This window comes from Hibiscus syriacus, unplaced genomic scaffold, assembly GCF_006381635.1.
Source record: "Hibiscus syriacus cultivar Baekdansim isolate YM2019G1 unplaced genomic scaffold, ASM638163v2 tig00110788_pilon, whole genome shotgun sequence".
Classification (NCBI taxonomy): domain Eukaryota; kingdom Viridiplantae; phylum Streptophyta; class Magnoliopsida; order Malvales; family Malvaceae; genus Hibiscus; species Hibiscus syriacus.
Window position 1 is genome coordinate 732,613 of NW_024062863.1, and position 15,734 is coordinate 748,346.

The window sequence follows — 15,734 nt, forward strand, 5'->3', positions numbered from 1 at the left end:
ATTGAGTTTAACTATTTTTAAATTCCTATTAATTTTAATATTAGATAAATTAAAATTTTATTCTTCTATCTGTTTTGAATTTAATTTCGTTTTAGGTCCTTTCAGTTTTGAAATTATATGAATTGGATCTTAATCCTTCATTTTTTTGTACAATTATTTTTTAGGATTTCATAGTTATGAAATTAGGTAAATTAAACTTTATCCTACCTTTTCGGTTTAAATATTTATAGGTCCATTTCAATTTTAAAATTAAATAAATAAGATACTGTAACATCCTCAATATCGGGTTAGTGACTAAATTGGAAAATTTCAGATTTTGGTGATTTAAAATAGAATGAATGAATAGTATAAAGATTTATATGTAAATTATTGTGTAGGATTTAATTGAAAGGAAGAAGGAATGGAAGGGCCAAAGAATCATTTGCAAGGAAAATTAATTAAAGAAGGGATAAGGATATATATGAGTACAAGTGGGTTGAAAATGAGAGAACAACAAAGGCTTCCAGAGTTCTCTTCTTCTTCTTCTTTCTTCCTTGTGCGTGTGAACCAAAGCAAAGGTAAGATTTCTGATTATTGAGTTTCTTGTTAAATTTAATATTGGGTTTTGATTATTGGATGATAACTAAGCTTAAGGAAAGCTTAAGTTATCTTAACATCAAAGGATGATTGAGTTAGGAGAGATTTAAGATTTGAAGTTCTTAAATGAAATCTTGGAATAGAGTTCATAACTAGAATTGAAAGTTATATTTGACTTGTCATCAATCTATTTAAGATATACGAAGTGTTAAAGCGGAATTCAAACATGTTGATTTATTAATGTAATTCTTGAATTACATATGAAGGATAGGATTTGAAGGTTTAAGATGAAATAAATGAGTATAAATTGGTTTAAGGATGTGTACTAGAGTTAAGAATGAAAAAGAGGATTAAACATGAAGGATTTAATCCAAAATGAATGAATTTTCGGGTTCAAAAAGAGGATTTTGGGCAGAGTGCATCGATGCACATTCATAGTGCATCGATGCATCAAGGTTAAAACTCAGAAATTGTTTGAAGGTGTATTGATGCATTGGTAGTGCATCGATGCACTCTTTCAAAATAAAAACATCGAATGCAATTCATGCATCGATGCATAAGTAGTGCATCGATGCATCCCATTAATAATAGAACATCGAATACCTTTTATGCACCGATGCATCAGTAGTGCATCGATGCATACCTTCATTAAAAGATGAAATTTACTTTTCTTTTAGTCTAAAGAATGAACCATTAGAATATATTAGTTATAATACTGATATAGATCCATGTGCGATTATGTAGATACTAAAAGTAAGCTTATTCAGGAACGATCAAAGGGTTAGAATCGAATCAAAGCAAAGCTAAGGTGAGTGCATACTATATGTATATTATAATGGAATAAGACTTGTGATAAGTCTAATCCCTAAGTTGATTTTTATAATATAGTAGTGGTGAACATGCATATATGATAATTATTGTGATACATGCATAAGACATATATATGTTCATGTGATATGATATGTGATATGACATGTGATATTAGAACATGATATGAAGTGATATGAGATACATGATCACAAGAGAAATGATATGAGTACATGAACATATGAAATATAATAATAATGCCCATAGTATACGATATGAGAACTATAGGTGTAATTGGCATGCCAAGAGTCGAGGGTATAATAGTCATTCGGGATGTAGTCATTCGGGATGTAGGGGTCCTACGGGACATAGATAATAGTTATACGGGACGAATACTGAACTAAGGTTCGGTGCCCCATGAGGGAATTGATACGAGTTGTGGTGATAGCATTAGTGCACAACCTCAATGTACTCACATACCTCTATTCTCAATAATATACATGGGCTATGTAATTGAAATACCGATTTACAGTGAAAGTGATACAAGAAGGTAAGTTTCGTATGTGCATTATATGTTATCGTACGATAGATACATGCATATTGAAATGTCATGATCCAATTGTAAGTATGAACATTCATAAGTTTATTGTTGCATATTCATTTATTACCTCACTAAGTCTATGACTTAGCGTGTAAGTGATTTACACGTAGGTACCAAGAATCAGGAAAAGTGGAAATAGAAGTAGCACGGACAACAATACTACTAAGAGATCAGATCAGAAGTAATTGACAAAGTATGTACTTAGTTATGTATAGAATGTTGGCATGTAATAAGTGTTAGTTACGAATACTTTGATCGATTTGGTATTTTATGGTCTTATGTAAATTAATGTATTTCGTTTTAATGAATTTATCGTGATGCCGTTTGGAGTTACGAATGCACCAGCTGCTTTTATGGATTTAATGAACAGAATTTTCCAACCGTATTTGGATCAGTTTGCTGTGGTGTTTATTGATGATATTTTAATATATTCAAAGTCAGAAGAAGAACATAGTTCACACTTACAGATTGTTTTAAAGATTTTACGAGACAAGAAGCTTTATGCTAAATTTTCTAAATGTGAATTTTGGTTGAATGAAGTGGCATTCCTTGGACATGTAATTTCTGAAGAAGGAGTTCGAGTGGATCCCCCAAAGATTAAAGCTATTATGGAGTGGGACGTTCCAAAGAATGTATCAGAAATTAGAAGTTTTCTGGGGTTAGCTGATTATTATCGAAGGATTGTTAAAAACTTTTCGATTATAGCATTACCCATGACTAAACTGTTGAAAAATGAAGTAAAATTTGTTTGGACTCAAGAATGTCAAGAGAGTTTTGAAAAGTTAAAGAAGATTCTTACAGAAGCTCCAGTGTTAGTTCAACCCGAGTCTGGAAAGAACTTTATAGTGTATAGTGATGCATCTCATAGTGGTTTGGGATGTGTATTAATGCAAGAAGGCAAAGTAGTAGCATATGCTTCGAGACAACTAAAACCGCACGAGAAAAATTATCCAACACACGACCTAGAGATGGCGGCAGTAGTGTTTCCTCTAAAGATCTGGCGTCACTACTTGTATGGTGAAAAGTGCTACTTGTATACGAATCATAAGAGCTTAAAATACCTGATGAATCAGAAAGAGTTGAATTTAAGACAAAGAATATGGGTGGAATTTCTCAAGGATTATGATGTGATGATTGATTTCCATCCTGGAAAGGCAAATGTGGTAGCTGATGCCTTGAGTCGAAAGACGTTTGCAGCTTTGCGAACTCTTGATGCTAGATTATCGTTAAGAGAAGATGGTGCAATTTGTGCTGAACTGACAGTCAAGCCCGTATGGCTAAATCGAATTAAAGAATTGCAAGTTAAAGATGAAAAGTGTTTAAAGAGGATACAACAGATAAAGAATAGAGAGGGTACGAATTATGAGATTAAGTCTGATGAGAACCTGTATTATCAAGAAAGATTAGTAATTCCAGATGATGATGAATTAAAGAATGATTTGTTAACAGAAGCTCATTGTAGTCCATTGACAATACATTCGGGAGGGAACAAAATGTATATGGATCTCAAGAGTCGATATTGGTGGCCGGGAATGAAGAAAGACATTACGGAATTTGTATCAAAGTGTTTGACTTGTCAACAAGTCAAAGCTGAACATCAAGTTCCGTCAGGATTGTTACAACCGATTTCAATTCCTCAATGGAAATGGGAAAACATAACGATGGATTTTGTGACGGGTTTGCCTTTAAATCCGAACAAAAAGGATTCAATCTGGGTAATCGTGGATAGATTGACTAAGTCAGCCCATTTTATTACAGTACGAACTGATTTCTCCATGGATAGGTATGCTGAGTTATATATTAGAGAGATTATACAGTTGTATGGTGTACCTATTTCCATAGTTTCTGATCGGGATCCTAGATTCACATCACGGTTTTGGAAGTCATTATATAGAGCATTGGGAACTCGGTTAAACTTCAGTACAACGTTTCATCCTCGAACCGATGATCAATCCGAGCGAACTATTCAAATTCTGGAGGATATGCTAAGAGCTTGTGTTATTGAATTCAAAGGATCGTGGGAAAGGTATTTACCACTTGCTGAATTTGCATACAACAATAGTTATCAATCAAGCATCAAAATGGCTCCCTATGAAGCTTTATACGGAAGAAGATGTTGTACGCCCTTGAACTGGTATTAACTTAAGGATCGAGAAGTTATTGGTCCTGAGTTGATTCAGAATACGGAAGAGAAAGTTCAAGTAATTCAGAATAATCTGAAAGCTGTAGCTGATAGACATAAATCATATGCTGATTTAAAAAGGAAAGAAATTGAATTTCAAGTCGGAGATAAAGTGTTCTTGAAAGTGTCTCTGTGGAATAAAATATTGAGGTTTGGACGTAAAGGAAAGTTGAGTCCTCGGTTCATTGGACCTTATGAGATTACTAAGAGGGTAGGATCAGTAACATATCAGTTAGTTTTGCCAGCTGAAATGGAAAAGATACACAATGTTTTTCATGTCTCAATGCTTAGGAAATATAGATCTGATCCATCTCACATTGTGACTCCTGAAGAAATTGAAGTCCGACCAGATTTAACTTATGAGGAAGAACCTGTTCAAATATGAGCTCATGAAGTTAAACAACTAAGGAACAAGACTATTCCATTGGTTAAGGTCTTGTGGAGGAATCACAAAGTAGAGGAAGCAACATGGGAACGTGAAGAGGACATGAGGATTAAGTACCCCTACCTCTTTGCATAATGAAAATTCGAGGATGAATTTTCTTAAGGGGGAGAGTTGTAACATCCTTAATACCGGGTTAGTGACTAAATTGGAAAGTTTCAGATTTTGGTGATTTAAAATAGAATGAATGAATAGTATAAAGATTTATATGTAAATGATTGTATACGATTTAATTGAAAGGAAGAAGGAATGGAAGGGCTAAAGAATCATTTGCAAGGAAAATTAATTAAAGAATGGATAAGGATATATATGAGTATAAGTGGGTTGAAAAGGAGAGAACAACAAAGGCTTCCAAAGTTCTCTTCTTCTTCTTCTTTCTTCCTTGTGCGTGTGAACCAAAACAAAGGTAAGATTTCTGATTATTGAGTTTCTTGTTAAATTTAATATTGGGTTTTGATTATTGGATGATAACTAAGCTTAAGGAAAGCTTAAGTTATCTTAACATCAAAGGATGATTGAGTTAGGAGAGATTTAAGATTTGAAGTTCTTAAATGAAATCTTGGAATAGAGTTCACAACTAGAATTGAAAGTTATATTTGACTTGTCATCAATCTAGTTAAGATATACGAAGTGTTAAAAGCGAAATTCAAACATGTTGATTTATTAATGTAATTCTTGAATTACATATGAATGATATGATTTGAAGGTTTAAGATGAAATAAATGAGTATAAATTGGTTTAAGGATGTGTACTAGAGTTAAGAATGAAAAAGATGATTAAACATGAAGGATTTAATCCAAAATGAATGAATTTTCGGGTTCAAAAAGAGGATTATGGACAGAGTGCATCGATGCACATTCATAGTGCATCGATGCATCAAGGTTAAAACCCATAAATTGTTTGAAGGTGTATCAATGCATTGGTAGTGCATCGATGCACTCTTTTAAAATAAAAACATCGAATGCAATTCATGCATTGATGCATAAGTAGTGCATCGATGCATCCCATTAATAATGAAACATCGAATACCTTTTATGCACCGATGCATCAGTAGTGCATCGATGCATACCTTCATTAAATGATGAATTTTACTTTTCTCTTAGTCTAAAGAATGAACCATTAGAATATATTAGTTATAATACTGATATAGATCCATGTGCGATTATGTAGATACTAAAAGTAAGCTTATTCCGGAACGATCAAAGGATTAGAATCGAATCAAAGCAAAGCTAAGGTGAGTGCATACTATATGTATATTATAATGGAATAAGACTTGTGATAAGTCTAATCCCTAAGTTGATTTTTATAATATAGTAGTGGTGAACATGCATACATGATAATTATTGTGATTCATGCATAAGACATATATATGTTCATGTGATATGATATGTGATATGACATGTGATATGAGAACATGATATGAAGTGATATGAGATACATGATCACAAGAGAAATGATATGAGTACATGAACATATGAAATATAACAATAATGCCCATAGTATACGATATGAGAACTATAGGTGTAATTGGCATGCCAAGAGTCGAGGGTATAATAGTCCTTCGGGATGTAGTCTTTCGGGATGTAGGGGTCCTACGGGACATAGATAATAGTCCTACGGGACGAATACTGAACTAAGGTTCGGTGCCCCATGAGAGAATTGATACGAGCTGTGGTGACAACATTAGTGCACAACTTCAATGTACTCACATACCTTTATTCTCAATAATATACATGGGCTCTGCAATTGAAATACCGATTTACAGTGAAAGTGATACAATAAGGTAAGTTTCGTATGTGCATTATATGTTATCGTGTGATAGATACATGCATATTGAAATGTCATGATCCAATTGTAAGTATGAACATTCATAAGTTTATTGTTACATATTCATTTATTGCCTCACTAAGTCTATGACTTAGCGTGTAAGTGATTTACACGTAGGTACCAAGAATCAGGAAAAGTGGAAATAGAAGTAGCACGGACAGCAATACTACTAAGAGATCAGATCAGAAGTAATTGACAAAGTATGTACTTGGTTATGTATAGAATGTTGGCATGTAATAAGTGTTAGTTACGAATACTCTGATTGATTTGGTATTTTATGGTCTTATGTAAATTAATGTATTCCGTTTTAATGAAAGTTTTAAAAATTCACGAGATTTTCTGTAAGTGTCAAAGTTTGAAAAGTCAATGTGACACCTCAGACTTGTATTCGGGTTGGATATGAGTTAAGGGTGTTACAGATACTAACCTCTTCAATTTTCAAATTTTAATTGATGATTTAACAATTAAATTATCGTCATCTTATTTTTACTTATATTTGACTCATAAAGTTATATCCTAACTTCATCTCTACCGATAATAATAACATATAATTTTATATAATAAAAAAACCAATCCTATATCTTTTTTAAATACTATGATAATTTTGATATAATTAAAATTAAAATTTAATCAAATAAAAATAAATTAACTTAGATAGTATAACGAATTAATCGATGGTATATCAAACACTTTCTCCACTAAATTTATCTTTTTTGAATTTTAAAAGTTTTTCATAAATCAACAAAGAACAATATTTATACTTCATTTTCCCTCTTATTTGTTCTGCTTTTAACACCTATTAAAATAAATGTCAAACCTATTAACTATTTTTTAAAGATAGTTTGATCACTTTATTTATTTTATATAACTTAATATGTATATCTTAAAATCACATATTTAATCAAAATGTGATGAAAAAAATAGAACAGAGAGAATTAATTTTGTTATATGAATAGGAGAATCCTTTTTATTACTATGGAAGGACAGCCCCTTTGGTTCAGACTCCACATGAGGTGCTGTTTTTTTTATATAATTGAATCCATAAAGACAATGGTGGGCCAAGAGTAGGTCCAATATTTTCAAGTCAAAAAATAAAAAATAAAAAATAAAATAAAATGGTTAATAAATAGTTAGGAAAGATTATAATATGGGGACCCATATCCATTCAAGTAATCATTTCACCCTGCCTTTCTTCTGCAACCTTTGCTGGGATGAGGCTTTGGGATTCCCCAACTTTGCTTTCCCCACCTTCTTTATTAGGGGTTTTAGCCACCTTTTGCTTATGTTCCCCAAGGATTTTCTTTCAATAATTCTTGGACCCCTAATAATATCAAATTTACAAATTAAATCATTTATTTTTTTCAGTATCTGATTTACTTATACTATATATCCTATTAGTTTACCCTGATCCTTGAAAATATTATATGCATATATAAAATTATTATATATTTTATAATAAGATTCATCTATATTATGTAAAATATGTTAATTAGATAAACTTAAATAGGCAATTAAGATGAAATTTTAATAAATTAATAGTGATGTTTTTTTTAATTTTAATTTATAAATATGATTAATTTTATTCTTGTCGCGCTCATCTATTTAGATTCATTCAACGATTTTTACGATTAATATTTTAACAATTTAATTTAAGAATGATCATAGATCGAGTCGAATCAGATTATTGTTCTATTCAAACTTTATATGAATATAACACCCCTCCACTCGTCACATGACTCGATGAATATGGTACTAGGTAGGCAGGGTATATGGTTCTATTGCAAAAGTAGTAAGCTGGAAATTCCTGACTTGCATTCATTTGAACTACCCTTTTTTACCCCCCGGTGTTGTGTACTTGTTGGCTTTTAAATCACCATACCATTACTGCTTCTGGTAAATTTCTTTAATTTCGCCATTGCTACATCATGCCAACTATGAATCTAGTAAACATATCCATAGTTTTAATAATTTAATACAATTATCAATGTGACATGTTATAATACAGTCGAGATTATGCTTTAGAGCATGTTTTCTTTTTGTTGTTTTTTCAAATTCCAAGGGGGAAATTGGGATTGCAGCTTTATTTTACACACTAAACAATAAATAAATTAAAGTTATTGGATCAATGATAAATTATGTTAAAAAGTGTTTTTGTTGTTGAAGGTATCTATTACCTTTTTATTAAATATATATAAGGATACTATTATATTACACAATATAAAACTCATTTAATTTTATTTATAAAAATATTATTTATGTCTTACTCTATTATTAATATATTTACTAAGTATAAATTATGGATTTAGTATATATATTCTAGTTCAATTTTAATTGTGAATTGTTCGACCCTTGAAATTTTAATTTGATTCAAATAAAACAAAAATTATATAATTAAATAATATGATTTAAAATTATCAAATTAAATAACAGAGACTCAATATAAAACTAATGCACAATGCATAGACTAATTAGAATTTAATTTAACAGATTCACGACTATTGATTATATCAAATTTATAAATTGATAATTAAAATTTGATTTGTTCCTACGAAATTGAAATAATTAATTCATTGCTTCAATTAATAAAATAATAGTTTCAGAGACACTGGTAGCTGCTTTTAATAAAATTCAGGCTTTAGCTTTTTTTCTTGTTTTTTTTTTGTTGGTCGGATCTATTCAAAATCTCCCACAAAGATGGCGATTTTCCCGATATATCATCGGTCTATACACACGTGGCGTCAGCTCACCGTATAGCACGGTGCAGGGGGCGTGCTATACCACACGTGGTGCCAAATCATCGTATAGCGCGATGTAGGGGGCACGCTTTACTACTAAGGGAGTTAGATCGAAAAATATAGTCTGACCGGTGTTAGATCGATAATATTACCAGTCAACGATGATATATCGGGAAAATCGCCCACAAAGATCATGCTTTGTAATTGAATAATGTTAATTTTTTAAGTCATGGCGTTCTTTATATATATCTATATGAATATAAATATAAGATATTATCTGTTTAAGAATTATTGATCATTTGATAATGAATGCTTATACCACTGTATACATGGTGTTTAAATTACCCGATACTTCAAAAGATAACAATAAACCCCTTAATCATTGAGGTTGTTTGATTCGTACAAAAATTATATGTTTAAATAGATTGAATTGAATTATTAATCTTTTATAATGGCTGAAAATACATTTTTTGTTTTCATTTGATTAAAGTTTGAAAATAATTAAATTGAAATATTAATTTTAAGAGGGACTAAAATGTGTATGTGTAACGTTAACCATATATTTTATTATTATCTTTCAAATTAAACAAAATAAAAAACTTATCCTTATTTTTAGGAGGAAAAATAACCTCTTTCTAATAAATTTGCAATTTCTTAAAGGAAAAAAGGGTTAATTAATGAAAATAGTTAGATAAACGTGTATAGGTAGGAGTAATTAATTAACTGACGCGTAAGTTCGGATTATTTAAGCTAACAGTTTACATTAAGAAAATTGTATGTTAGTTGATTTAGCTTCACATGCTATATTTAATAATATTTGTTTAAATAAATAAAACAAAATGTTCCATTTAATATACTTAATTATTTGAGTTAGTGTGTAAAATTAAGTTGAGCCGAATAATCTAAGCTTAGTTTTAAATTCCAGATATAATATTTTGTTGAATTTTATTTTTAAAATCTGAATTTGATTCCAAATAAAAAATAAATATTAATCAATTAAATTTGTTATTGCTCGTATTTTTTTAAATAACATGAAGTGATTATAATATAATAAATGTTCATAACTTTCTTAATCAATTAATGCGTACATACCTTACAAATACATTTGCTTGAATCTAATATCTATTGGAAAAATAATATTCTCTTTTACCAATAAGACCACTTAATATGTTCATTAACGCTCATACTTAAACTCTAATTGGTTGTTGTATGAGTATTAAATTCATTTTTTAGATAAATACTCAAAATTCGATTTTTAATGACTAAGTTTGTAGTGTATTAACAAAAAAAACATTGTTTTAGTTCTAGTTGATATTAAGTCTTGACAATTTGATATTACTTTTGAAAAGTGATGTAAACAAATATATTTAAAAGTATTTAAAAAAAATAAAATTTAAATGTTTACGATTGGTGTTAAAATATGTTTTTAAAAAGATAAATGTTCATTTTAGACATTATATTGTAAATTGAAATATATTATTTAAATTATATTTACACTTATTACTAACAAATTTGAAATAAATTTAAAATAAAATAAAATAATTATATACTTAACATAAATATTGTAAAAAAGTACATTATTTTGTATTCAATGAAAATATTTAAAATTAAATAATTTGAACATTAACAAAAAAATAATTAATAAATAATTTATATATGTGTATTAATTTCAAAACTAATTAAAATCAAACAATTAAAGATAAAAATATAACTTCACCTCAAAATTGATTTTTCACAGTAAAAATTATAAAATTTAACTTTTAAAATTGGGTTAAAAATCACTTTCTCTTGCCAAAAACATTCCCAAATTGGAGTATAATACTTATAAATACATTATATAAATGAATTTGACTTTAATATTTAGTCTAATTAAATATTTAAATTTCTCTTTTTATTGAAAAATTACAAACGCTTTTTAATCTATTTGAACAAAAGAATTAAATTCAAGAATTTAATTAAAAATAAATATTAAATGAAAATATAAAATGAACTTCGGTTATCAAAATGTATATTTACTTAACGTGACTACAATTTTTGCATGTATAAATTCTTTTGAAAAATTACCATGCACGAGACTTTAAAAAATGTTAATTAAATTAATAAATGAGCTGGTATTGCATTTAAATGCAAAAACATATCAGCAAAGTTGACAGCACAAACTTGCAACAATGTCAGAGTAAAAGATGTTGTCCTCTGTCTTCATCAGGTCGAAATAACATATTAATTTTATAAAATAACTTTTTTAAGGAAGAAAACAATTTATACATTAGTAAACAGAACATCCCGGCCCATAAGACGTAACAGCCACACACACACACACATATATAATAAATTTGTACAATAATAAAATCAAATTTCAATTTCATTCAATTCGATCCATAAATATCTCTATTTGTGACGTTGAATTTTTTTTTTAAATTTTCTTATTTGAACTCTACGAGAGTTGGATAGTTAATTTTAGATGAAATAAAATCAAAATCATAAACAGTGTTTGAGACTAATAGGAGAGAAGCTGAAATATATGTTGGGGGTGTCCTACAAAGTTGAAAGAGCCATTGGATGCTGAGATCACATGCTTTGCCACTTATGTATGTTGGGTTTGTGAAGAAGACAGGTTACCCTCCAACCTAAGCCTTGGACTCAAGAGAGTATTTCAAGTATTGTGATAAATCTGGTGCTGGGAAATTTGGTTTTGTTGCAGAACCAGCAGACACCAATCTGGAGCCAAATGGGGGGCACACAGCTTTCTGATTTGACTCATAATTCATATCCATTACCTGCTCTTCTTACCATTCTGATCCTGGTAGGGAGGCATTGGATTAATGATAAGGTTAAATCGAGATGGAATTAGGATTAAATTATTTAATTATAGATTTTGAAGGGTTTATTGGTTGTAAAATTGAAGGAATATGACTTGAATACGAATAAACAAACATCATCAGATTTATTCTACTTTACTGACGCCATTCCAAGGAAATATTTTTTCAAGGAAAACAACAGCTGGGTCACAGCATGCATATCTCTCACTTTCTGGCCATCCCTCTCTTATTTAGCTTTTTAAATTATTAATTTTCTCGAGTATATCCTTTTGTAATCCAAATATCCAATCTTGTATTTTTGAAATATATTTAAATTGGATAAAATTTAGATCAGAGTCCACCCACCTTTCGTACAAAGCCACCACGTGAAATTCGTGAATCAATTTGCTGTTATTATTTAATCAATTTCGTACCTTTTTCTGTATAAATATATTGATTTGATTCCTTAAATGTTGATAGCTCAAATACCAACAGAGTTCAAATTAACACAAGTTCGATTTGGTAATCCAACTAGTATAATTATAAAAACTGATATCAACAAACTGGTGTGTGTGTGTATATATATATATGCATACTATTTGTATGGTTTATCTCTTGAAATTAGCAGAGTTAAAACAAAATCTATAATTGGTATTCAATAGAGTTGGATGTTGCAATAGGGAAGGAAACCAGAAAAGAAAAAAAAACTTGTTAGTAACTACAAGCCATCTTAAAGAAGGTTATCCTCCCCACAACCTTACTAACTACCACGACACAACTTTACACTGTAGGTCTTATGCAAATGCAACCAGCTAGCCATTATAAGGGCGGGAGTGATTTTAATCATCATCTTTTCCCTATTAATGGTGAAAAATAAGAAAAAATAAATAAACGAAAAGATACAGGAGAAGCATATTAGCCAAGAGAAGGATTTGATTATAAATGGACTATATGTACCTCTTCGTCACCATCACCCTCAAAGTCCTCTTCACCAGCTTCTTGAATAAGGAAGTTATCGAAACCAATAACAATTAGAAGTGGAAGGAAAACATGATCTTGAGCAATAGACATATAACAAAACTAGGAAGCTTTACAAAAGAACAAGAAGTTACATTGGTGAAATAAGTGAGAGGATTGGGCCATAATTCCTCCTTGATAATCTCAGCTACCTGTAATGTTTTACCAAGAGAAACTTAGACATGCTCTGCTACAGAATGAGTACAATAATAATAATAAAAAAAACTCCGTACAGATGGTAGATGCATTTAGATTTTACCACATCATGAATTCCATCCATGCCATCTTTCTGCTGAGCATCGGTAAACCACATAAAGAAGCTGCATCCGTGTGTAAGAAATTTAGCACGACATAGAGCTGATATGCAATGTGACTAAGAAATGAAGGATCAAATCAAATACAATCTCATAAATGGATGGAAACTATAGAATAATGCAAATCACTATAGAAGCAAATACCAAGTATTATGTTACTGGATCATAAACAGAGAAAACCGATGGTCCAATACAACAAACAAACCTTTCTTCAGCGAATTGCCGCTTGTTTCCTTTCTTCTCATGATTAGCTCCATTAGGCAAGCCCTTAGCATTTAGCAAAAGTAATTTAAGATAATTTCCACGGAAAACAAATAGCAAGAAGTTGAATACACATCAAAAGAGAAACTCTCACATTGTCCTTTTTCCACTTGATTTGGGTGGCAGTAATTTTAAGTCCTTCATCAAGAAAGGTAAAGGTCTTTGTATGTTTTGTATCTTCAAAAAAAGGATTGGGGTTGAAGTTCTGAAGAAATAATAGTATAAACCAGTCAACAAATAATCAGTACAGAATGAAAGAATGTAGCATCTACCAGCAGTTGCGTATAACAAAAATAAACTAAAAGCAAATTCAATTAACTGGATAACAAGGCAAAGGAAAGGCACATAGATAACTTACAAACGAAATAAAGTATCCCGATTTCAGATCTTTAAAATCCTCTACTTCAATCGAGCTAATATGCTTGAATGTCTACAAGATAATAATCGAAAAAGAATAAGATGAAGAAATAAGATAGCAGTGAACTACGACCACACAAAAGGCAAGCATTTTTTTTTGAAGAAAAAAAAATCAAACCAAAAATCAAATTTGAGCAGAAAAAATTATACTCTAGGAAAGAATTGGCATTAAACCTTCTGATCCTCTTCAGTCAAAAGTTCACCAAGAACAGGATGACATAAGAACTGCAAACACAACAATTAAAAGCCTTCCTCTGAATACAGAAACAGATTTAGAAAATGGTTCACTAAATTAATAGATATAATATAATCTCTTACTTCCGTCAACTAGAAATCTGGAATTGATTCGATGATGCCACTCCGTTTATCATAGACCGGCTTGCGTATCTCATTGTATTTCTGCTCCACTTCCAAGACTTTATCACTGGCTTCCTCATTGATCTACAACATACCAAAATGGAACCAAGCATATACATATAAATAACGCCTTCTTTACAATAAGACATAATATCCTAAAGAAATCGAGACATTTCAACATGTTGAAGAAATCGATTAAAGGAATAAAGCTTTCCACAAAAATTCAGATATATCCACAATAAAGACGACATGCAAAGCCAATCATGCATGTAATTTATCGATCAAAGAAATGAATTCTTTTTAACATTTATTTCATAGACTCTCCATTGCAATTACAAACAAATGGACCTTGTCGAGCTCGTCTTGGATCTCTGGAAGTTTCTCGATGGGAAAGAGGAGTGCGGAGTCAATTTGTTCGGAGTTCTCTTCCACTCCTTTTACTTGTAGTTTCGTCTTATTTCCTTTGTCCGCCACCATTTTTTGTTTTAAAAAACACTAAACTCTAGATCTTGGTTGATTATCTCTCTCTTGCTTTGTGCTCTCTGGTATCTTAGGGGCTGTTTGTTTGACTCTGAATGAAACCATTCAGCGTTGAATGTTGAACCGTTCAACATTTAACGTATTTGTTTCGCAACTCTGAATGATTTAGTGCTAACTGATTCAGCAAAACAGTGCTGAATGATTCAGCATCAAAGTACATTCTGAATGATTCAGAGCCATTATCAAACAGCATGTCACATTCAGAGCTAATTCATACAGAGCCTCTGAATCATTCAACATTTGAATCATTCAGCGCTTAATCATTCTGAAGAAAACAAACAACCCTTTACTCTCTTAAACCCTAATAATGTTTGGCTCTCAAAAGTGCGGGAGTGAGACAATAGAATGTCAGGGTTATGGGAATTTAATAATATGTTGTATTTTTTTAATAGTTAGTTAAAAACACATTTAACCTCAAGAATTACCTGTTCCTTTTGGTCTTAAAAACACTTTTGAAAAATATTCTGAAAGGTGTATGTCAATATGAGACAAACTTACTCTGTTATCTCTTTTAATTTTTTTGGTTTTTTTTTAATTTAAATATTAGTTAAATAAGACCGTTGTCTTTTCCAATTTTTAGATTCAAATATTTAATGAATCTTTAATTTTTTTTATATAAAACAATTTAACCCTTTTAACATTTGATCATAGCTCCGTCTCCTATATCAAGTATGATTTTTGGTAATTTACTTGAAAATTTAATGGACCCCAACATATCCTATACTTTATTGTAATTCTAAAAGGTCGATTATTAGCGAGCGCTACCATCGGAGGATAAAAGATAAATGTTGGTGATCATTGGTGATTATTGCCTTGAACGCACAATATATTGGTACATAATAGATTTTGTGATGTCTCTG

At 30.5% G+C, this 15,734-nt stretch overlaps 1 pseudogene; it reads right to left on the reverse strand.

Annotated features, from left to right (window-relative positions):
• Positions 1–12,971: 12,971 nt before the first annotated feature.
• On the reverse strand, positions 12,972–14,826 carry LOC120140736 (annotated as a pseudogene).
• Between the last annotated feature and the right edge of the window lie 908 nt (positions 14,827–15,734).